Below are 23,221 nucleotides of genomic sequence, written 5' to 3'. Positions count from 1 at the left end.
ATGTTCATGAAAGCAAAGACTAGGAAGAACAAAAATACTCATTAGTAAGAGAATAATTACATAAATTATAGTAAAGCATTCTATGAAATACTATACAGATCTTAAAATGAATGATGTAGATCTGTATGTACTGCTAAGATGCAGTAAGAAGGTGGGGCAAGAGCTGCAGAACAGTGTGTTCTGATTTCAAAATATCAAAGTAAAGACCTCGTGTCCCTAATTGCTTCTAAATAAGGAGAATAAGAAAACCAAACATTGTCTTTGATGAAGCTAGAAAACAGCAACCCTAAACCATAATATATAAAGACAGGTAAGAAACAATGAAAAATGAGGTGATGAATATTAAACTCAAATGCCTATAGATAAGAAGAAAGCCAATTCTAACAGAACCTCAGAAAGGTTCAGAACTACGAGATACTTGGAAGTATTAGAATTCCAGGCCCCTAACTTCACGTGATATAGTTGATGACTTCCTACCTTTAGAAATCTGGAAGGGGTGATTTCTGGAAAAACTAAACCCAAGAGACTTTGGACTTAAACAGACACAGGCTGTGACTAAAATGAGAGATTATGTGAGAGTCTAATGAGACCCAAAGCCCCTTTCTTCAGTATAGCTCTAGACAAGGGGTGTCAAACTCACTTTCACCAGGGGCCATATCAACCTTCAAGAGGCCAAAATAATTTCAGGACTGTCTAAATGTAACTACCCTTTAACTGTGAAGGAGTTGAAATTACATTCGGCCCTTTGAAGGCAACTGTGAAGCTGATGTGCAGCCCCACAAACGAGACAGTAGATTTTCTCCAGGAAAGGATCTGAAACTGACTAACCTAGAGAAAGACTGGCAAATATGAATGCCAGTCAAGGATCTTCATGCATTTGAGGAAAGTCCCCAATATTAAAGACAGAGACCAAAACAAAAGTACTGAGAAACAGAAAATGATGGGACAGAAGAGAATGTCAAAGAAACTCAGTAAAATTCTAAGATAAATATTGCATCACTAACCAAAAGAAACTAGTAAGAAGAATATTCAGAGAATAAGAGCAGAAAAAAATTCAATACAAATTTGAAGTTAAAAGTCAAGGCTATTTTCCAGGAGGCAGAATAAAAAAAAAAAAAAAGAGAGATAAGTAGTAGGAGGAAAAGGTAAAACATTATAAAAAGCAATGCAGGAAGTCTAATGTCTGACTTGTAGAAATTTCAGAAATAATAATGAAAAGAGAAGGGAGAAAATACCAGAATTGTTAGGCAAGATAATTTCCAAAAACTGAAGGATGTAATTCTGTAGAAAGCAGGGACCCATTGAGTACCTCGCATATCAAATTTTTAATTTGACCCACACCACAGCATAGTGCTGTAAATTTTCAGAACACCAGGTATGAAGAGAAAATTCTAATCTCTTCCAAAGAGAGAGAGAGAAAAAAACAACAAAATAAAAGACAAGGAACCAGAATGGCATTGGACTACTGAACAGTAAAACTGGAAGTTACAAGGTATTAGAGCAATACTTTAAAAGTTGAGTAAAAGTGATTTGCAACCTAGAATTCTACATTCATCTAAATATCACAAAATATTGTAGGAGCAGAATATGACATTGTTCAAGTATGTACAATCTCAAAAAAAAATTTACCTTTCAGTTATCCCTTTTCAGGAAGCCAGTAGAGGATATGCTCCTGAGAATGAGGGAGCAAACCATGAAGGCACAAGAAATGGGACATAAGAAATCAAGACTCCAACACAGGAAGCAGGTGGGCAGACTTTCTAGGATGAGAGCAAAGTGAAGTCTTACCACAATAGCTATAAAACAGACCTAGAGAACAGTCAAGATTAAGTCAGAAAAGCTGAAGGCTCTAGGAAGGATATCTTTGGAGAATAACCAAACTAATTACCTCACAGGTGAAAGTTTTTAAAAAGATGCGTTGAAGCCTGTGGGACGACAAACTCAGTGCTAAGCAAATTTTTTAAAAATGAGGCAATTCTTGAATTAAAGCAACAACAACAACAAAGTTTTTCCCAGAAAAGATGTAATCACACACACACTATTTGCTTCATTACTGAACAATATGTATATGGTCATAATAATGAAAACACTATCTGTTTTAATCTACTAGCTAATACTTTATTTAAGATAACTAATACCTGAAGTGGGACTGGTCTGTAGTTTTCTTAGTGTGTGTGTGATATGTGCGTGCACACCCCTAAAACAGTGTAGTAAGTTTTATAATAGCTTTTAATATACGGAATGTTTGAAACAAGAGTAATGAGGGAAGACTAGCCTTAAACATTAAAGCCTCAGTTATAAAAACAGTATGTGTAGTACTGACCCAGAAAGACTCAGGGAACAGAACTAAGTTCAAAAATGAATCCAAGTAATTGCTGCAGTTTTGTGTAAGGAAAATTAAGAATCTCTAAATGCAGGTAATAAGATGAATTATTTAATAGATGGTTCTGGTAGAAGTGACCAGCCATTTGGAGGGGAAAAGAGTTGAATTTTTACTGCTTTAATTCAAGATATATAAAGAAAACTTCAAAATGCTCCTGAGTAACATAAAAGACTTGAAGGAATGGAAAAACATACCACATTCTTGGATGGGAAAACTCAAATTCACAAATGTTAATTCTCCCTTAAATAATTTATACATTTAACATGACCCCAATAGAATTCCAATATGATTTGTATGTGTAGAATTTATCATGGTGACGCTAACATTCAAAAGAAAACAGCAGGAAACCCAGGAAAAATTAGGGGACGGGGAAAAAAAGCAAGGGGAGAGAATAATCATGATGGTCAGATATAGCTCATTAAAGAGTCAGATCCCTAGAATGAATAGAACAGAAAATGCAAAAACAGACACATAATATACAGGTTGAAGCAAAAATAGGTTTGCGATTGTTTATATGGAAAATAATACAATTAATAAATAATAATACAAGAATAAACTCTTTCCTGTACTCACAACTGTAAACCTACTTTTGCTTAATCCTGTATTTATATGATAAAGATGTCATTTCAAATCAGTAGGGAAAAGATCATTTGGAATAGAGATGCTGAACACTTGAAAAAATTAAGAGTGGGTTCCCAATTTATAATTTCATAAAAACAAATTCTACTTAGAATAATAAACAAAATATGAAAATAAAACCATAAAAGTACTATAAGAATACGTGGATGATCCTTTTTAATATGTGTGAGGAAGTCTTTTTTAAGTAAAATCAAGATGCCACAAAAAGACATAAGAAATAAAACTTCCTGTATAAAGGTGAAAAAACCACAGGCAAAGACAAAAGATAAACTAGTAAACTAGTAAAAAATATTTGCTACTCATATAACTGACAAAGAAATCCCTACTATAAATAGAAACAATCCAACAAAAAATGGACAAATGGATATAAACTGAGTTCATAGGAAAAGAAATGCAAATGGCAAATATGAAAATTACTAATTTTTAATCAGAATAAAAATGCAAATTAAATGATATAACATTTCACCTATTGGATTTTCAAAATCAAACTGCTGGAAAATAGAGCAAAAAGACACATTGAAAATGGGGTAGAAAGATATAAGATGACTCAAAGATGTCCCATGACCAAATACGTGCTATTCCAGAAGAAATGAGAAAAATGAAAAATTAAAAAAAATATTTATGCACTCGAGAGACTGACATATTTAGATTAAAAGGAACCACTGAACAGAATACACGTTAAAAAAAACTACACTAGATAATGAGAGATAAAGATAAGAGCCTAAAAGCTTTCACAGGGGGCAGAATTGGTAATATGAAAAGAACAATGATCTGACTGATCAACCCTCTTATCCACGGCAACAGGAGTGAAAAATTATGTAGTAATTAAAATCTGTTGGAAAATAATTTGAGCAGGAATTCTATACCTAGCAAATGATCATGTATAAAGAAAAATTAAGGTATTTCTATGGGTTTTACTTCTCATGAGTCAATTCTAAGGCACTTGAGATAGTACCCTAGCTAACCAAAGATGGAGGTCGAAAAAGAGGAAGAGATCATATGTTAGAAATAGTGGAACTGACCCAGTTACCAAATCACAGAAGTAAGTTATAAAAAGCAATTCTAGGATAAAGTTTTACATCAATTGTAGTAAATCCAAAGTAGAAGATGAAATCTGTGTAAGCCAAGTAAAAGTATTTAGGAAAAGTATACAACAGGTAAAAGTATACCTGTTGTATACTTTTAAGCAACAGATAAAAGAATTGAGGAATCATGCTGTATTAATGACATAGTTATTTTCACAATGGGGGAAAAGGTAATTATAAACTTTAGGAAAAAACAACCAACAAAAATGTATGATAAAATCATACTCAAGATATGAGGCAAAACAGCCCAATTTTGAGCCAGGTGTGAAGTGTATGCAAAAAGGAAACGTGAGACCTGAATGCTAAGAATATTCTTTGGTTCATCTTGTTGAACATACAGAGAAAAAAACCTATTCCTAGCATTCTACTTGGCTGTGGAGTGAAACATTTTATAATTGTATCAACGTTATTCTTATTAATGCAATCATATTGAGTAAATACTACTTACTGGTTTCAACTATAAAAATCTACCTATAGTCAAAATATAAGAGGATTTAAGTATGGTTACAGAATAGAAGAGTAGGAGAAGACTTGAAAGGAAAACTAGGGTGCTATTATCATTGTCTAACACAGTGGAGAATGTGGAATTATTATTGAAGTTGATGGGATAGAAAATGAAGATCGGAGTATATTAAAAGTAGAATGATAACAACAAAAGGTAAAGAAAGGGAGAATAGAAGGATGGTGATATGCTGATGAAACATGGTAACAAAATGAAGAAACAGTACAGAAAATTTCAAAAGTGAAATTATAATCCCCAAGTTTACTTTAATAATCTTCAAGTCCAGTGGCTGTCGTAGAGGCAACTCTTCCATTTCTCAAATGCTCCTATTACTAATGTATGTATTCCAGCTTAATATTTGAGAGGGTTATCACAGCTATTTGCTTTTCATAAAATTTTTTTTAGACACTGGCTAAGGAGCTCTATTTGGAAATCTTTATAAGATGTAACGGTTTTTCAACTGTTTAGTGTATTTCAAAGTATGCTACCCTAATTTCCATTTTCTTGACTTCAGTTCTAGAAATATTGGCAGAAAAAGTAAAAAGCTAACAGCTGGGTATAAGGATATTACAAGATGATTCTAATTATCTGAAATGTTTCTTTTAAAAGAACAGTTGCTACTAAATATCTCATTGCTAACATTTGGCTTAAGCCATAGCTACATGTATTCTATGGCAGTGGATCTGAACTTTGCAGCTGGTGGTTGATTTCCATCAACACCTAAAGACTGAAGTCTATAGCAAGGCTAACACACATCTAAACTTTGGAAATCAAGCTTTAAAAAATAGGATGGAAACCCACTTGAATACTTATACATATATGCCCTCTTAATTGTTGCAGAAAAAGTTGTTACCTACATAAATATCAGTTGAATTTAAATTTTAAAAAGAAGTATTTGTGGATACCCCATTAGCTATTAGCAAATGGTTTCTGTAAGAGATATAAATAAGTATCACGAAGCAGAGTATAGGAGGTTGGATGTAAAACAGAGACAAACAGCTTACTGGCCAGTTAATTGGTTCTTGTCTTGGAGGAATAGGTATTTTATAAAGTAGGACTGTGATGAAAATGTTTATTAAAATACCTTCTGCCCCCCAAATGATAAAAGATCAACTAATATGTGAGTGGGGGGTGGGTGCTTAAAAGGAGTGTGTGTTTGTGCATGTGTGTAATTTTACTGTGATATTCCACCTTTCCTGAGAAGTTCAAAATAAGAAAGGAAGCCAGATTTCTTGGGTGTAAATCTCAAGTCTGTACTTACAAGCCGGTTAGTTGTAGGCAAATACTTAACAATAGGATGACCTTGTTTTCTCATTGAAAAATAGGACTAATCATTCCTTCCTTGCCTTCTTTACTAGATTGTTAAATCACGACAAACATTTATTAAGCAATTATTATGTGCCAGGATTATGTTAGAGAAACAAGATAAATAAAATGATATTCCTGACTTCCAGAGGCTCATAGTCTAATGAGGAAGATGGGTATGTAAATAAGTAAGCAAAACTTACTATGCATTTGTTGTAATAAATAGAAGATAGAGAAATAGAAAGAAGGGAGAGAGCGATTCTGCCTAGGAGAGTGAGTGCAGGAATGCTTTACACAGATTATTAGAATCTGAAGATAGTGTGCCAGGTCAACAAGTTGTTGGGTAGGAGCAGCCACAGCAAAAGGGGCTCTGAGCAGCACAAACAACGTGAGCACAACAAGCACAGAAGTTTGAGGCAGTTCAAAACGGCTGGCTTGTAAGGTGTTCAGGGAGGGGAAGGTATAAAAAACATATTGCATATAGAAAAGTGGGCTGGTACCAAATTATGAGGAGAATTATAGTAAATTAATGAACTTGCACTTTATTCTGAGGTCAGTGTCCCTCAAAATCTTGTCCTGGGATCACATGCACGAGGATAAATAATGGGAAGACTTGTTAAAATGCACATTCCCAGGCCTTAGATCCACTGAATCAGGTTTTTTAGGGTCTGGGTAATTCACATTTTGACAGCTTCCCCAGGTGATTCTTTTATACCCAAAGCTTGAGAAACAGCAATGTAGACCATAAGGAATTATTAATCTTTTTTATTCAAAAAATTTTGTATTTTGGAGTGATATTTTGGCAGCAGTATAAAAGCAATGTCAACTCTCTGTTCCACAGAACCTATTTATTATAGCACATTCACAAAATCCTGCTAGTTACATGTCTGATAATTTCGGCAGCAATGTGGAAAGTAAAAGAGAATAGTGGGTTGACTGACTGCGATATTCAGAGATATAGGAAAGAACTAAGCTAAGGAAGTGGTTATGTGAAAAAATAAAGGTGGCATCAAGAGACATTTCTGAGAAAGAACACCCAAAATTTGGTGATCAGCTGGATTTGACAGGTCAGAGAGAAGCGAGTCAAAGTTAACAGAAATTTCTAACTTAGGCAGGTAATGATGTTACTAATAAAAAAGCATCATACAAATAAAGCTGTGAAAACATTTTTGAATTCTGGAAATCTAAGTGTAAGATCATTTTAATCAGGTTCCTTTCTAGAGTGCTTCCCACACTTTTCCTAAATTAGATGTGGATTGTATTCATATTTCTTTCAATGTAAAACTAACTCATGCTTACTACAGAAATTCATTCACTTAAATACTGAGTGAAGTGTCTATTAAGATGTAGGACACTGCTCTGTACCTGCTCAAAATACAGGGTATTTTGAAGAACGAGGAAAAGAAAATTGTGAAAAACACATCTGAAACAAGTATTATTCCCATTTTTGGTGTATTCTTTTACAGCTTTTCTTTTCTATGCATATTGGTTTATGTAGTTGTGCTCATATAGCATAATAACTGTATTTTGCTCTTTTTGCTTCAAAAATACTTCCTCAAATTTCTGTAAACTTTTCATAAACAACAGTTTTCTGTGACTACCTATTGCTTTGAGACGTACAGCAGTTTACTTGCTGAATACTTAAACTGTTTTAAAATTTTCACTATTTATATATATAATGCTGCAAATGGAATTACAGGACTAAAATATGTTAATTTAAAAGGCACAAAAATTGCTGACTTGCTATACAACAGGATTAAATGAATTTAGACTGCCAACAGGTATATATGAGCTAGCACATTTCATATATGAGCTAGCACCTGCACCAGCAATACCACCATCAGAAAACAACACTGTTAACTCGAAATAGTAAAACTGTATCACTGCATTTTAAAGTTTCACTTCTTTGACTACCTGTTAGGGAAAAACATATTTCCATATGCAACCGTGAAGTCGGGGAGACCCTGCTGGGCTGAGGATGTTTGATCTCATTGTCTTCCTAGTCATTCAAACCTCCTCTGAAACCCCTCAGTAAAGTGGTTTGATCCCCCACCCACCAAAAAATAAAGTACATATAAATATGTTACTTAAAAAAACAACAACAACAAATTCCTAATCCTGGTTTGTATATCTTTTAAGTTGTTCATTTCTATTGGGAGGAGAGGGGGTAGGAGAAAAAAGACAGAATAAATGTCATTGTTTTATTTGAGTCAAATGTAATGAACTTTCTCCCCTCATAAGTCCTTGCACCTCTTTAAAGTTTGAAAAGTATTTCCTCATCCAGATAAATATCTTTCTTAAATGAGACTCGCATAAGGTTATTTATGTTACCAAACTCTTCAATTTACCTGAAATTTATTTTGGTATATAAGATGAGAATAAAATTTAAATTGACTTTGTATTTCCAACTATTTAACACTCTCAAAAACATTTACTGAATGTTTTCCTTTTTCTACTAACCTTTGATGATGTCTTTATTATACTATTTAGAATGTATATTTCTGGGATCTTGATTCCCTTTCACCAACTCTACTACCAATGCTTATGCCAATATCCAACTATTTTATTTACTATAATTTTATAATATGTTTTCATATGTGAAAGGACTCTACAGTTAGTTGTCACTGTTCTTGGTTTTTCACTTAAAAGTCATCTTACTTTTACATGTTTAGTTCCTTGGACAAAATTAAGAATTATCTCATTAATTTCTCAAATACATATAAAAATTACAATTATGCTAAACCTGTAAGTTGACTTAAGAAAAACTGACATTTGTAGTAGTTGGACTTCCCATTCAGAAACATCACATTCTTCTGCCTATACCTCTTTGCACTGTCCCCATCGCCCCCCAGCTACGCTCATGTCCAAAAAGTTTTTAGGTTTCTTCACGTAGGATTACACATTTCTTATTAACATAATTTTCTGTTATTGTGAAAAATGATTTCTGTTAAATTATATTAGCTAAATAAATACTGAAAAGTAGAATTGTTGATTTTAAAGTATTCCTCTTAAATTTAGTTACTCTATAGTCTTATTACTGTAACAATTTCTCAGTTGACTCTTGGTTTCCTAGAAATGCAATCACATCACACCAAAAATGTAATTGTGCAGCTTCTTTTTCAGTACTTAATCCTTTTCTTTCTAATTCATGTCTTCTTATATTGGTCAGATGTTATATAATAATGTAGTGAAAATGGGTTTCCAAGTGTTCAATAATAATTACTTCTCCGGTGTTTCAACATTAATTATTATTTTAGCATTTAGTTTAGTATATTTAGTTTAGTATATTAAAGAAAGTTCTCTTCATTCCTGGCTTTTAATTAGACAAAAGGAAGTTACTAGTTTCTTCTCCATGTTTACTGATATGATCTTTATTTATTTCCCTTATCAGATTTATTCACCTATCCATTATAAAATTTTATATTAAGCCATCTATGCATTCTGAGAATAATTCCTACTTGGTAATCATAAAATGTACTTAATGTACTGTTGAATTATTTTTACTTCTATTTTATTTACAGTTGTTATTTTATTTGAATTCTACATTCTTAGTTAGTTTGCACAAGTTCATCTCTGGAACACAGAACTCTACAAACATCTCTTTCAGTTGCTAGCCATCCAGTAACTACTCTTCAGGCTCCTAGAACATATGGTTTAGCCCTGGATGGTGTGGCTCAGTGGATTGAGCGCTGGCCTGCAAACCAAGGGGTCACCAACCGGTTCCATTCCCAGTCAGGGCACATGCCTGGGTTGCAGACCAAATCTCAGTGGAGGGGAATGTGAGAGGCAACCACACATTGATGTTTCCCTCTCTTTCTCCCTCCCTTCTCCTCTGTCTATAAATACATACATACATACATACATACATACATAAAAATCTTTAAAACAAAACAAAACATGGTTTATTCTGTGCCTCATAATTAGCAGGTTAGTCATTCTGGTTCTGATGTAGAATTATAAGCAAATGTCCCATTTCACTGCATCAAACCTTTCCTTCTCCCCCAATCTGAGAGAGACCATGTTTTCTTGGCCTGGTAGTCATGTCTTCTAGCCAGCTCGGAAGAATGGCCATGGTAGCTCAGCAGACAGTTTTATCTTTCCAAGCTCTAGGGAAAGTTCTACTTCACCACACAGATGGGATGAGAGGGACTGGAAGAGATTAGCCAAAGAACATATATGCATATATGCAGAGCCCACGGACACAGACAACAATGTGGTGGTGAAGGCCAGCTGGGGGGCAGGAAACAGGGTGGGAATTGGTAGACAACTGTAAGAGTGTTGAAAGAAAGAAAGGAAACGAAGAAAGTAATGAAAGAAAGGAAGGAAGGAAGGAAGGAAGAAGGAAAAGAAAGAGGAAAGAAAGAAAATAAAAGGAAGAAAACAGAATATTCAAAAAATGGGTATTTGTATAAAGGGAATGAACATTACATAAGGAGATAAGAGTAACATGTACAATAGATTTGTCACATTATTTACATTTTCTATCTTCTAGTCTTTCCATTTCTTTAGGTGAAAGAGCGGAAAGCCACTCAGAGGTTTCATAAAATAATTTCTGCTTAGTATGGTTGATTTTCCTTTAGTAAATCTGTATACATATAAAAAAACAGATGGGAGAAAGAAAAGAAACAAAGAATGGTAAGTTCAGCGGTCATATTAGGACCAGATATTGTTTGATAGTTGTGATTTCCAATATTCTATTTCCATATTCTTCTAATATGAAAGTTACTTTTAAAAAGTAACCCATCTGGGGAAAGAAGCAGATTTTCAAAAGAGACTCCAGAATTTTAGATGAGAAAAACGTGATCACTCTATGTATATTTATATTTTTAACATAAAAATAAGCTCCCCTCCCCCTTTATTCAACAAACCTTGTGCTTGCCAGTGTGCTAGACCCTGGGTATACGGTGGCAAACAATGCAAACACAGTCTGTGGATGTACAAAGTCAGTATTTTTTCTTGCAAAATCTCTTAAATCCCCCCATTACAATTATACTTTCTTTTGTATACCTCCTTGCACAGAAATGTTTTGTATAAAAATATTATACATATAGCAATCCAGAACACACAGTAAAATTATATATGCAATATAAAAATGTATGTAGTATTGAAAAGAAGTGGGTTTATGCAAATATATGCATGTATAAGAGAGAAAGTTCGTGAACAGACGATAGTTGGTTGTGGCCATATCTGCAGGTCAGTCAACTTGGAAATCAACACAATTGCTCATCAAGTCTAAAACAGTTTCTCTTCCAGCACTGGAACAAATTGCTGTTTCTTTGGTTGAGCTCTAGAGGCTTAGTATGAGAGGTCATGTTGTATGAACATTAAACATGCCTGAAAAACAGAATCACACTCAACACTGGGATTTTCATAGCTACACACTGACACTAGCTGAGACAACGACCAATCACATCTTTAATCTCATGTCTACTCTGAAGCAAAAGCGCAGTATGGGATGCTACTACAATATTTCAGTGATTACTTTCATCATGATTTTACTTTTGGCTGAGTACATATAGTTGAATTCATGTAAAGTAAATGAGAGGAGATTCCACTGTACTGATTAGATGTGGAGCTTCAGTTTCCTAATCTGTGAAACGGAAAGATCACATGTGTATAGAAGTGTTACTGTCTGGATTAAGGGAGATAACATATGCAAAATCCATCACATTCCCCTTTCCCAGATTCATGATATTAAAGTTTGGGTTTGAGGTAATTCAAAATATACACATTAATGTGTACATTTAGAGAATAAAGGATTTTTTCCCCCACAGGCTGCCAACTGTAATTCTTTGTAATGCCACTTTAAAATAAGTAGTTAATGCTTCAATGCTAGGTGAGTCATAACCACATAGTATGTCAATAAACTCTTTGTTGGTGCCACATCACCCCCCAAAAGACTAACTTCTATGCAGTTTTACAGGTATAAAAATGTTTAAATGTATGCTTAATAATTATTTAAAGGTAACAATGAAAAATTTTGAATAATTATGCCAGAAATTACAGTTCATTTCTAAAGCAATCCTCATATAAATTCATAGCAACATATGTAGGTTTTAATAGTGGGTTTTATTATTATTACTAGCCTGGTATATAGGAAATACAAACTATGGGACTATTAACTTGCGAAGAACAAGTTACCCTGTGTGTCCATCAAAAGCAATTTAATCAAAACTGGTGAATGGAAGTAGGACAATATAATCTCCTGTATAGTTACCAAAACTTAAATATGAATTAGTAGTCTCATTTACATAAAGTGCCAACAATAGTACTAAAACCAGGTAGGTAATGCCACAGGAAATTTATCAATGATGCCAGGTAGCTCATCTTAGTGATTAAAAGCAAAGACTTAAGAGACTGAACTGATGGAAATAATCAAAACACATAGTTGCTTTCCTTATTTTCACATACACGACTTGTAAGATTTGTACAATGTCCAGTCAATGTAAACTAGGTAACAATGATATGTAAGAGAACAAATATCATATTCAATAAAGACTTGATAGCAACTATTATGGGCAAGTGAGATACAAGGAGCTTTAAAACATGACATGAGAATTTTATAAAAGTCATGTTACATAAAGATTCTATGACAATATGACACATGTACTGCCTTTAGTGCATGAAGAAAGACAGGGAAAAGAAATACCTAGTAGCACAAAAACAATTATTGCTTCAATGGCACAGTACTATTAACATATCAGTTGGGGATTTTGAGATTCCAGGAATGGACAGGTAAAATCAACCCATGGGAAGATCAGACTAGATATGAAAAGTCATGCATTTATGGTATTTTGCCATGTATGATGTGCACTTTTTGCCCAAATTTTTGAGGGAAAAATAAGGATGTGCATTATACATGGGTTTAATGATTACATACCACGGGTATAACCCCATGTATAACATGCTCAAAAATGTGGGTGTGCATTATACATGGGTGTGCATTACATATGGCAAAATATGGTACTTAGTATCTTCTTGTCCATTAATCTCTCATTCCTATCACACTTAATCTCCATATACTAACTTCTCTTAGAACTAGGTAGGAAACAGAATTCAGATTCCTAGATCTAGAATAAAACTTAAAAGCTGTAATAAAACAAAAAGCAAGTAGTAATGTCAAAAAGCTTGTTAGGACCGGAATTCCGGTCAAGATGGAGGCGTAGGTAGATACACTTTGCCTCCTGGCACAACCAAAAGAATGACGACAACAAATTTAAAAACAAAGAACAACCAGAACTGTCAGAAAATTGAACTGTATGGAAGTCCAACAACCAAGGAGTTAAAGAAGAAACATGCATCCAGAACCATAGGAGGAGTGGAGACGGGCAGCCAGGGCGGAGAGGACTCATGGCAAGGCAGTGGCTGGCAGACCTGGTGAGCCAGTGGCTGGCGGAGTGGGGGTCCCACATTTGCTTGTGGATAAAGGGGGAGGAACAACTGGGGAACAACCCGGGAGGGAGACAGACCATGTAATTCAGACAGGTTAAATATCTTGCCCTAAGTTAGAAAACTAGTAATCTTGATAGTCTGGCTCCAGAATACACACTCTTAATCATGGAATTATGAGTAAGTTTAGCAGAAGAAAAATTAAAGAAGCCTAAGTACACTGACCATATTTTGTGGATTTTCTAAGACTGTCCTGACTTCAAATATTCTGTCCTAGAAATTACTTGCCCCATTTTGGTTGGGAAAAAAAATTATTTGTGTGTATAGATGACATGTTGTAGAATTGTGCACCTGAAACCTGTACGATTTTGTTAACCAGTGTCACCCCAATAAACTCAATAAAAAGGAAAAGAATACTTGCAGGAAGAATGTACTAATTTAAATGTGTGATATTTACACTTAACACAAAAGATCATATCATGTTATATTTAGCTGTGGGTTAGTAGTTATACATTAGCAGATACATTTAGTTGTATAATTAGTATTGTTTGTGAACAGCACATGAATGTAAAAAGAACTGGCTTTTATTGTATAGAAATAGTCAAAATTATTCAAAGTGATTTTGAGAAAACCTGGAGTCCCATACCATCACTAAGAAAGTTGCAAGTTGGTCATTTGTAGTGAAGAGAATATGAAGAAATGAGTTTCCACACTATAAAATTACTAATAGCCTAAATTGCCTTGAGTATTACTACCATTGTAATTATCAGGACAAGTACAATAGCTGCTTTGAAAGTCATGTTCAACTTTATCAACTGTTATATAGAGAAAAAGATTACAACTCTTTCATTAATACTTTAAGATGTTGATATAAGGGTCTCAACTGCATATAATTGCCATTAGATTGTAAGGAAATCTTCACATGGAAAATAACTTCAAAATAATAAAACATGGCCTTCCAGTCAAGATGGTGGCATAGGTAAATGTGGTACCTATATTATCCCACAATCACATCAAAATTACATCTATACTACAGAACCACCATCATTGAGAACTGCCTGAAATCAAAGTGAATGGAAGTCCTACAACTAGGGATTTAAAGAAGAAGCCACATTGAGACTAGTAGGAGGGGTAGACACATGGAATGGGCTGGTTCCACACCCACCAGTGGTTAAAAATCAGGAGGGGTATGTTGTCTGCAGAGGTCCCCCCCCCCAAAGAGTGAGGGGTCCAAGCAGCACACCTGGCCACCAGCCCAGGGTTCCAGTGCCAGGAAGACAAGTCCCCATAACTTCTGGGTGTAAGAACCAATGGGAATTAAAGCTGAAGGAGACGAAGTTCGTCTGGAGTCCCAGGCAGTTCCTCTTAAAGGACCTGTACACATACTTACTCGAACTCACTCCCTCTGAGCTCCAGCATGGGGGCAGTAACTCAAAAGGCACCAAGGACATAAAGGCAAGAAATGAATTGTCTGGCATCAGGGAAAAAATGGGGGTGGGGGCAGCTTTCTGCCAGACAAAAGTGCTGGCAGAGACCATTGTTTCTTTTCTGATCCCCCCACCAGAGGCAGCAGGCAGGCCATATCTGAGTCTCCATCAACCTGGTTGATTCTGTTTGCCCTGTCCTGGTGATTCCCTGAGACCCCACACCACCCAATTTGCTGGTCCATCCAAGCAGATTCCAGTGGTGTTTCTTGTTCAGCTCATGTTTCAGACTCTCTTAAATAGGCAGCATCCAACCTCAGTGTGCCCTGTGCCTCCCATTAACTGGCCCCAGGCCTGGTACTAGCAGCAACCAGTCTTGATTTCCACCTTGGCCTCACAGGGGCACCTCCAAGCCCAGCACAAATAGTAGCCATGTGCAGATCATTTTGTAGCTTGTGCCAGGTGGCCCTGAGCAGAACATAGGCAGTGGCTGACCTTGGCCTGCACCTCCTGGAAGGCCCCGGAGCCAGTGCACCCACCGGACAACTTCAGACTATGTTGGAGCACCACCCAACCACCTCCACAAGTGGCACACTCAAAGGGCAGACTCAGCAGGCACTACAGACCAGCTGAACTAAGTCCTGCTCTGTGGGATGAGCCCCTGCACAACTGATCCTCCACGGTGGTCAGTGGTCACAGCCAGTCCTTGCTGCTGATTGGTCTGGAGGTAAACCCCTCCCATTGATATGCCAACAGCAATCAAGGCCCAATTACAACAGAAGGGTGTACACTGCCCACATAAGATGGTGTACCTGGAGTGCCCAGCTAGGGTGACTGGGGAGGCTGTGCCACCGTAACCTACAGAATACCTACTACACAAGACCACTCTACCATGCCTGGGAGACACAGCAGCTCTACCTAATACATAGAAACAAAAACAGAGAAGCAGCCAAAATGCAGAGACAAGGAAACGTGGCCCAAAGAAAAGAACAGAATAAAACTCCAGGAAAAAAACAAAATGGAGATAAGCAATATGCTAGATTCAGAGTTTAAAATAATGGTTATAAACTCTGGCTGGTGTGGCTTAGTGGACTGAGTGCTGGCTTATGAACTGAAAGGTCAGCAGTTTGATTCCTAGTCAGGGCACTTGCCTGGGTTGCAGGCCAGGTTACCCGTTGGGTCATGTGAATTGAAACCAACTGATGTATCTGTCACACATTGATGTTCTCTCCCTTTCCCCCTCCCTTCCCCTCTCTCTAAAAATAAATAAAACCTTATATAAGGATGATCAAGGAACTCAGTGATATCAACAGTATAAAAAAGGACATGGAAACCATAAGAAAGAACCAGTCAGAAATAAAGGATATACTAACTAAAATGAAAAATAATTTATAGGAAGTCAACAGTAGAGTGAATGAAGCTGAGAATCATATCAACTATTTGGAATACAAGGAAGCAAAAAATGCCCAATCAGAACAGCAAAAAGAAAAAAGAATCCAAAAAATTAGGACAGTATAAGAAGCCTCTGGGACAACTTCAAATGTACTAACATTTGCATCATGGGGGTGCCTGAAGGAGAAGAGAGCAAGAAATTGAAAACATATTTGAAAAAATAATTACAGAAAATTTTTGTAACATGGTGAAGTACATCCACATACAAGTCTAAGAAGCACAGAGTCCCAAACAGGATGAACCCCAAAAAGCCCACACCAAAACACGTCATAATTAAAATGCAAAAGGTTAAAGACAATAAGAGTATATTAAACGCTGAAAGAGAATTTAGCTGTAAGGGGGCTCCCATAAGGCTGTCAATTGATTTCTCAACACAAACTTTGCAGGACAGAAGGGAGTGGCAAGAAATATTCAAAGTGATGAAAAGCAAGGACCTACAACCTAAATTACTCTGTCTAGCAAAGCTAACATTTAGTATCAAAGGACATATAAAGAGCCTCCCTGACAAGAAACCTAAAGGAATTCATCACCACCAAACCAGTATTACATGAAATATTAAAACAGCCTTCTTTAAAAGACAAAAAAAAAAAGAACAAAATAAATACGTATCTATTAACAACTGAATCTACAAAACAAAATAAATGAACAAGCAGAATAGGAACAGATTCACAGATACAGAGAACATTTTTACGGTGGCCCGATGGGAGGGTGGTTGGGGAAATAGGTTAAAAAGGTGAAGGGATTAAGAAGTACAAATTGGTTGTCACAGAGTAGTTATGGGGATATAAGTATGGCACAGGAAATACAGTCGATAATATTGTAATAACTACCTATGGGGTCAAATGGGTTCTAGATTTATTTGGATGATCACCCAGCAAGTCATTAATGTCTAATTACTAGGATGTACACCTGAAACTAATATAATATTGTATGTGAACTGTAATTTAAGATGATTTAAATAAAAAGTAAAATAAAATATTATTAGTAATATTTATAATTACTGTAAAAATGACAGTTTGAAAATATAACTTTTCCTTCCTCTGCTGTCATGTATGGTTTGATTTCAGATTGGGCTTCATAGTAGTGCCTAATTCCAATCTTTTTCCTTACAATTTTTCCCATTGCTGTTTTACATTTGATGACATGCTCCATAAATCTATATTCACAGAAGTGTAACTTATTTAACAAAAAAACTCCAAGGTTTTTTGCACTTGCAAAAACATTAATTTCCTAAGGAAAAAAAAAAACTACAATTCACTTGCTCTTAAGGTAAAGGCAGAAAATTGTTTCAAAAGGCAATAGTACTTTCAGTCTACACCTGCACTAAGTCTGTCAGGGAGGTACTTGGAAAACAACAATTTCTCAAAGAAAACTAAGCCACAGAAATATGCTTAGCTTGTTGAAAATGAGTACATGCTCAAAACACTTTAAATAATATCTCATTACCCTAACAGTTTGCTGGTTAAAAAATATTCAAAATTTGAAGGTTATTTGAACATTTATAGATACAACAAATCAACAAAACAACAAAGCAAACACCGTTATTTTCCAATCAAGAACAATGATTTTTGTCAACCATATATTTGTCTGAACAACAGAGGATACATCTAGGGGGGGAAAAGAGGCTTACTATGCCTCTGGAATTATGTTTCTAACATTACAACACATTTTCTGATAATCATTTAGTGGGATGGGTTACCTAGGGAAATAACAGAACATATTTTCCTAGAAGTCTTTAACAAGGATGGTGGCCAGTGGCTATTAAGAGTGCAGTGACAGGTTTGCTGGCCCTCATAACCCTGGCAACTGGTGTGCGATGGATGTTCTACGCCCAATGCCTGCCAGTCATTAAATTGCTCTCAGTGCTACTAAGCAAAATGGCCATGCCTGCAATAAGTCTGAATCTCCAGAGCCACTAGTGGTTTTAGGACAAAAAAAAAAAAAAATTCCAGTCCATTCTTTTTGGGTGGCAGCTTGTCTTGACCACAGAACTTCACACGAGGGCCTTAAAATATGTGCACATTTATAACAGGCAGACAAAACTATTTTAGCTCTTGAAAATACTGTCCTTTCTCTAAGGAGTGGCTTATTTTCATCTTCCCTGAAGTCAAAGATAGACTTTACAATACCAGTAATCTCAGAGAGTTTTGGAGTTGTAAATAACCTTAGAAATTTTGCAGGTGAAGAAGCAAGTACTGAAAGGTTAACATCTAAGGCTAAACAGCTAGTTAATTGTTCAATACAGAGCCCATATTTTCAGATTCCCAATCTAGTACTCTTTGCACCGTAGCATACATCCTCTCCTTAACCTATCAATCTTTGTAAAAAATGTTTCCAAGTATCAATAAAGACATATAACTAGTTAACAACTTACAGAAAAGTATTTCTTATATACTTCAAATCTATACTTAATAAATGATCAACTAAGACTGGCACATAGAAATTTACTTACTTTTCAGATAAAGAATAAAGCTAGTAAATGACAGAAAAGTATTTTGATTCCCAATTATGACTGTATGTCAAAAATATCAATGCTTTCTGGTCACCTACATTTGGGCACCATACTAGGTGCCGAGGACGTAAGAATGAATACAGACTTCATAAGATGTACCTCTCCACTGAGTCTCATTAACTCCTGGTGAGTTAGGTAAAGGGGCTGTGATCAGAGCAGAATGATTCTGTCCCCATGCAGACTTTTTTCACATCACAACACTGACTTCTTTGGTTTCCACCTCATAAATATTTAAACTCATAAGTGTACCAGGTAAGTATGGTCTGTAAAAATTCTTACTATTTTTTGTAATGCATGTTTATTTCAAATGACAATGCTGGCCCTGATACGAAGATTCCTTTGTTAACAATTGCAATTATGCACTAAAAGTTACTAAAACTTCACCTTTTATGAATGAGTGAAATTTAGATAAATTACCAAGATAACTACTAAAATGATACAGAAGAAATTAACATTTAATTGTCAGGCTAAATATGAAACATGTTATTCTTGCATTAGATATAAATTTAACATAATGATTACTATATATATATACATTATTTCTTAAATAATTTTATGCAATTTGGGATTATTTAAATTATGGCAATAATTAATTTTATGAGTTACTTAACAAGCAACATATTACAATTCCTATTGTATCCATGCAGAAAAAGAGGGAAAGATGTAACATAGTCTTCCTCCTCTCCCCCAAACATAAATACAAAGTAGCAGTTTGGGATTGGAATTTAAACTCTCAGTTATCCAGACCAGAGCTCTGTAATCCATACTAAAAACAGCTTCTTTTAAAAAAGTGTTAAACTTGAAGAAAAAGCTCAAAGCTACCACTTCGATTATTAACAAACCCTCTCATAGAGCATTTTAACTTTAAACTCCCCGACTGAATAGTTGGGGAAAGGGAAAAAGAACACCTAAAAATTCCTTTATTGTGATCAACTGATCTGTTCTATAAAGGATTAGCTGGGAATAATACATACAGCTATAAAACACTATCAGTATACCTAAGGCTGAGTGATCTCTAGGATGATGGCTCAAGCCTTCAAACTGAGTCCTCAGACTTCACTGTTTTACCCCATAGTTCCCTTTTATACTCTAATACTTCAGCTTCTCCTACTCAAAGGTTTTGATTTTTATTACAGTATTTCCCCCCAAAAGGTTGTTAATAAGATTCCCTTTAAACATATGCTTAAGGAGGAACTCATGCAAGCTGATTTGATTTATGCAAAAATTAGACTGATATCAAGAAGCTTCAGCAGAGATATTATTACATTGTGTGTAAGGTTACTCTCTATTACCAAATAAATAAAAGGTAAGACACTTATATAAAATTAAGAAACACAGCTCCCAAACAGAGGAAACTATTAACAACTCCAATCTGTTCATTGTTACCTGAAACTGCTGATCTGACATAAAAAACAATCTCATCTTCTGGAACTGGTCCCGACCAGGGGTCTATTTCTTATATCTCCTGGAAATTATTAAATAATGGTTCCTGAATTTTAAGCTTTGGTGGACAGAGATTACACCAAAATTTCTGGGTCTTTTAAAGTTTGTTTCCTTCTTTTGGAAGTCAAGTCTGATTTTAGTTAATCTTTGGAGATGGTGTAAGGTCATCAATTTAAACTCTCCCCTCCCCCTATTATGTATTATAGATGTATTGATAGCTTGAAACTTGCTATGCTGTTATGGTTCAAATTTCTAGGCATAATTATTTCCCAAGCAGGTTGACTAACACCTTGGTGTTTGACAATGGAATGAGATTCTGATAAAAAGAACTAAAAGCCACAGGGGTTTCTGGCCACTAGTAACACCTGTAATGCTAGCAGTCAGCAAAGTGGAAAATAGGATTTATTACACAAACTGTGTTTGTTATTTCAGCTAAGTTGAGTCATGAGTTCTAATACTCTGAAGTGGAAAGGAGGTGAACATTTATTAAACACCTGATCCAGGACAAAACTCCCTGATCTATACATCTCATTTAATGCAACAACAACTCTATTGAGTAGCAATGAGTCCCATTATACAGATAGGACACATGTCCAAAGTAATTCTGCCATTAAGTATATAAGAGCCAAGATTTGAATTAAGGAGCTTCAGATTCCCAAGTCAAAATTTTTAGTACTCATAGGATTTATTTCTATTTCTATTTATTGATGTTAGAAAGAGATGGGAAGGGGAGGGGCAGAGAGAGAGAGAGAGAGAGAGAGAGAGAGAGAGAGACAGACAGACAGACAGACATACACACACACACACACACAGGTAGATTTCTCATTCCACATATTTATGCACTCATTGGTTGAACCTTGTATGTGCCCTGACCTGGGATGGAACCTGCAGCCTTGGCAGATCAGGACCCAACTGAGCTACCCAGCCAGGGCAGTACTCAGGATTTTAAGGCTAGAACACTTACCACATAAAGCACCAGTCCAATTCCTTTGTGTTACAGATGAGAAAACTGAGATCCAAAGAGAATGAGACTTGCCCAATTACACAACACTCATGGTGAAACTGGGATTTGAATTCAAGTATCCTGATTTCCAGAGAGAGAGAGAGAGAGAGAGAGAGAGAGAGAGAGAGAGAGAGAGAGAGAGAGAGAGAGGAGAGAGTGTGTGTGTGACATTGAGTGTGGCACTGTTGTTATAATTTGCATATAATTTATAACATCACAACTGTCTGCAAATGAAATTCATTTGTATGGCAAGTTCAGGAATGTACGTTTTTAGTGACCAAAATTATTAAATGTTATGTGGCAAGAATAAAATCTTAATTGCTATCTATAAATTATTACACATTGTAAAGAAGCTTGTTGCCAATATGCTTGTTTATTCAGTTAATAAAGTGCCTATTATATACTAGCTACTGTGCTTAGCAATAAGAATACAACTACATATAAGAAAAAAGGAGTCCCTGTTTACATCCTGGTGGAGGGTAAAGACAAATAAACAGGCAATTATAATTCAGTGAGTCAGTGCTATGATGATGGGAGTGCAAGAAGCTGTGGGAACAGGAAGCAGGGACACCTAACCCAGACTAGACTTTTCAAAGGAGGTGATAGGAAAGATGAGTAGGAGTGGTCAGCTAGTTAAGGATGGAGTATGGAGTATACATATATTTCTGGAGGAGCTGGAGGATGGAGGAGAAATGTGTCTAGACAAAGGGACCAAATCATACAGGCCCCTGAAAGCAAGGGGTTTAAAATCTTGTCTATTAGAATTACCTGGGGAACTTTAAAACAAACAAACAAAACACAGATGTCTGGATTCCATCTTAAACCAATATATCAGAATTTCTGGCAATGAAACCCTAGCAGTAGTATTTTTAAAAAGCTAATTAGATGATTCTAATATGTAGCCTGGATTGAAAACCACTGTTTAAGCTACATAGTGAATTAAAAATATATTGCAAATAAAAGGTTTAAGTAACTAAACTTCTGTGGGCCCTATTTTCTTATCTATTAAAAAACAGGGTGGAGATTACAAGTGGCATGATATTAGTGAAAGGAGTTAGAAAACACTGGTTTTTGTCAATGACTCTGTCATCTTCACCTGTCTGACCTTAGGTTAAAATATCATTTCTCAGAGATAATAATCCTGCCTTGTTTATGGGGTTGTTGTGTAGCTCAGGATAAAATAATACTTAAGAAAACAGCTTGATATTGTGCTAATAAAAAATATAACGAGACATTCCAAGATTTAGGCTACTCAAGTTTTAGGCACAGTTTTTAAGATCATAAATATTTTCACCAGAGATGAAATCTTTTATGATGCTTTGTTTAAAGAAGCACCCCTACCATTCAACATATTAAAATAATAAAATAACCGATCCTTTAATGCTACTCTAGTTGCTAAAGAGATCAAATGGGATTAAGTTAGCTCTGCTCAAATAAACAAATAACAGAGTAAATGCTTTTTTAAAATGGTAACAGCAAATATTTAAAAATCTTTACTCAGTAAAGGGTACTAATAAGGAAAGTTACGCACAAAGTAAACTGTTTTAGAAAAAACTGTTATTATTATTATTATCTACATTATTATATAAGTATTTTATTTATAAATTTATTTTTTTTCAGGGAATACTTATTTGGGATGGAGAGGATCTTATCCTGACAGGAAGGAAGCTCTGCCTCCAGAAGGACTGTTCCATTCACAGCGCCAGGCAAAGCCACTGCTCTTTTACAGTCTCCTTTTATCTGCATCTAGCGTCGTGAGAATATACTCTTTCATGTAATTTCTCAGTTTAAGTACAGTATCTGTACTTAGTGACATCTCTTTAATGCTATATCCAATTTACTTATAATTTAAAAGATATATAAAAACACAGTTCTACATTTTTATGTGGCTCATTTTTAATTCTTCAACTAAAACTGATAGCAATGCCTTTGAAACTTTATACTCATAGTCAATGATAAACACTTGTTAATATTCATTTATTTTCTTGCTATTTTCACTATGAAGCTATTACTATTATAATGTACTATCATTTATTTAAATTACTTAATTTACGATGGTGAAAAAGTCACAAAAAACTTTTGAA

The 23,221-nt window shown here is 35.3% G+C and overlaps 1 protein-coding gene across 4 annotated transcripts in view; it reads right to left on the bottom strand.

Moving 5' to 3' along the window:
* PIK3CA (phosphatidylinositol-4,5-bisphosphate 3-kinase catalytic subunit alpha) overlaps window positions 1-23,221 on the bottom strand; it is an 81,676-nt gene that overhangs the window by 56,526 nt on the left and 1,929 nt on the right. The window contains exon 2 of one of the 4 annotated variants that reach the window (XM_053918108.2): window positions 10,391-10,499. The exons of the other annotated variants lie outside the window; for them this stretch is intronic. The gene's annotated coding sequence lies outside the window, so the exon portion shown is untranslated. The remainder of the gene's footprint in view (window positions 1-10,390; window positions 10,500-23,221) is intronic. 4 annotated transcript variants of the gene reach the window in all.

This window comes from Desmodus rotundus, chromosome 2 (genome assembly GCF_022682495.2).
Source record: "Desmodus rotundus isolate HL8 chromosome 2, HLdesRot8A.1, whole genome shotgun sequence".
NCBI lineage: Eukaryota > Metazoa > Chordata > Mammalia > Chiroptera > Phyllostomidae > Desmodus > Desmodus rotundus.
Note: the sequence above shows the minus strand (reverse complement) of the source record. Positions and strands in the feature narration are given on the sequence as shown.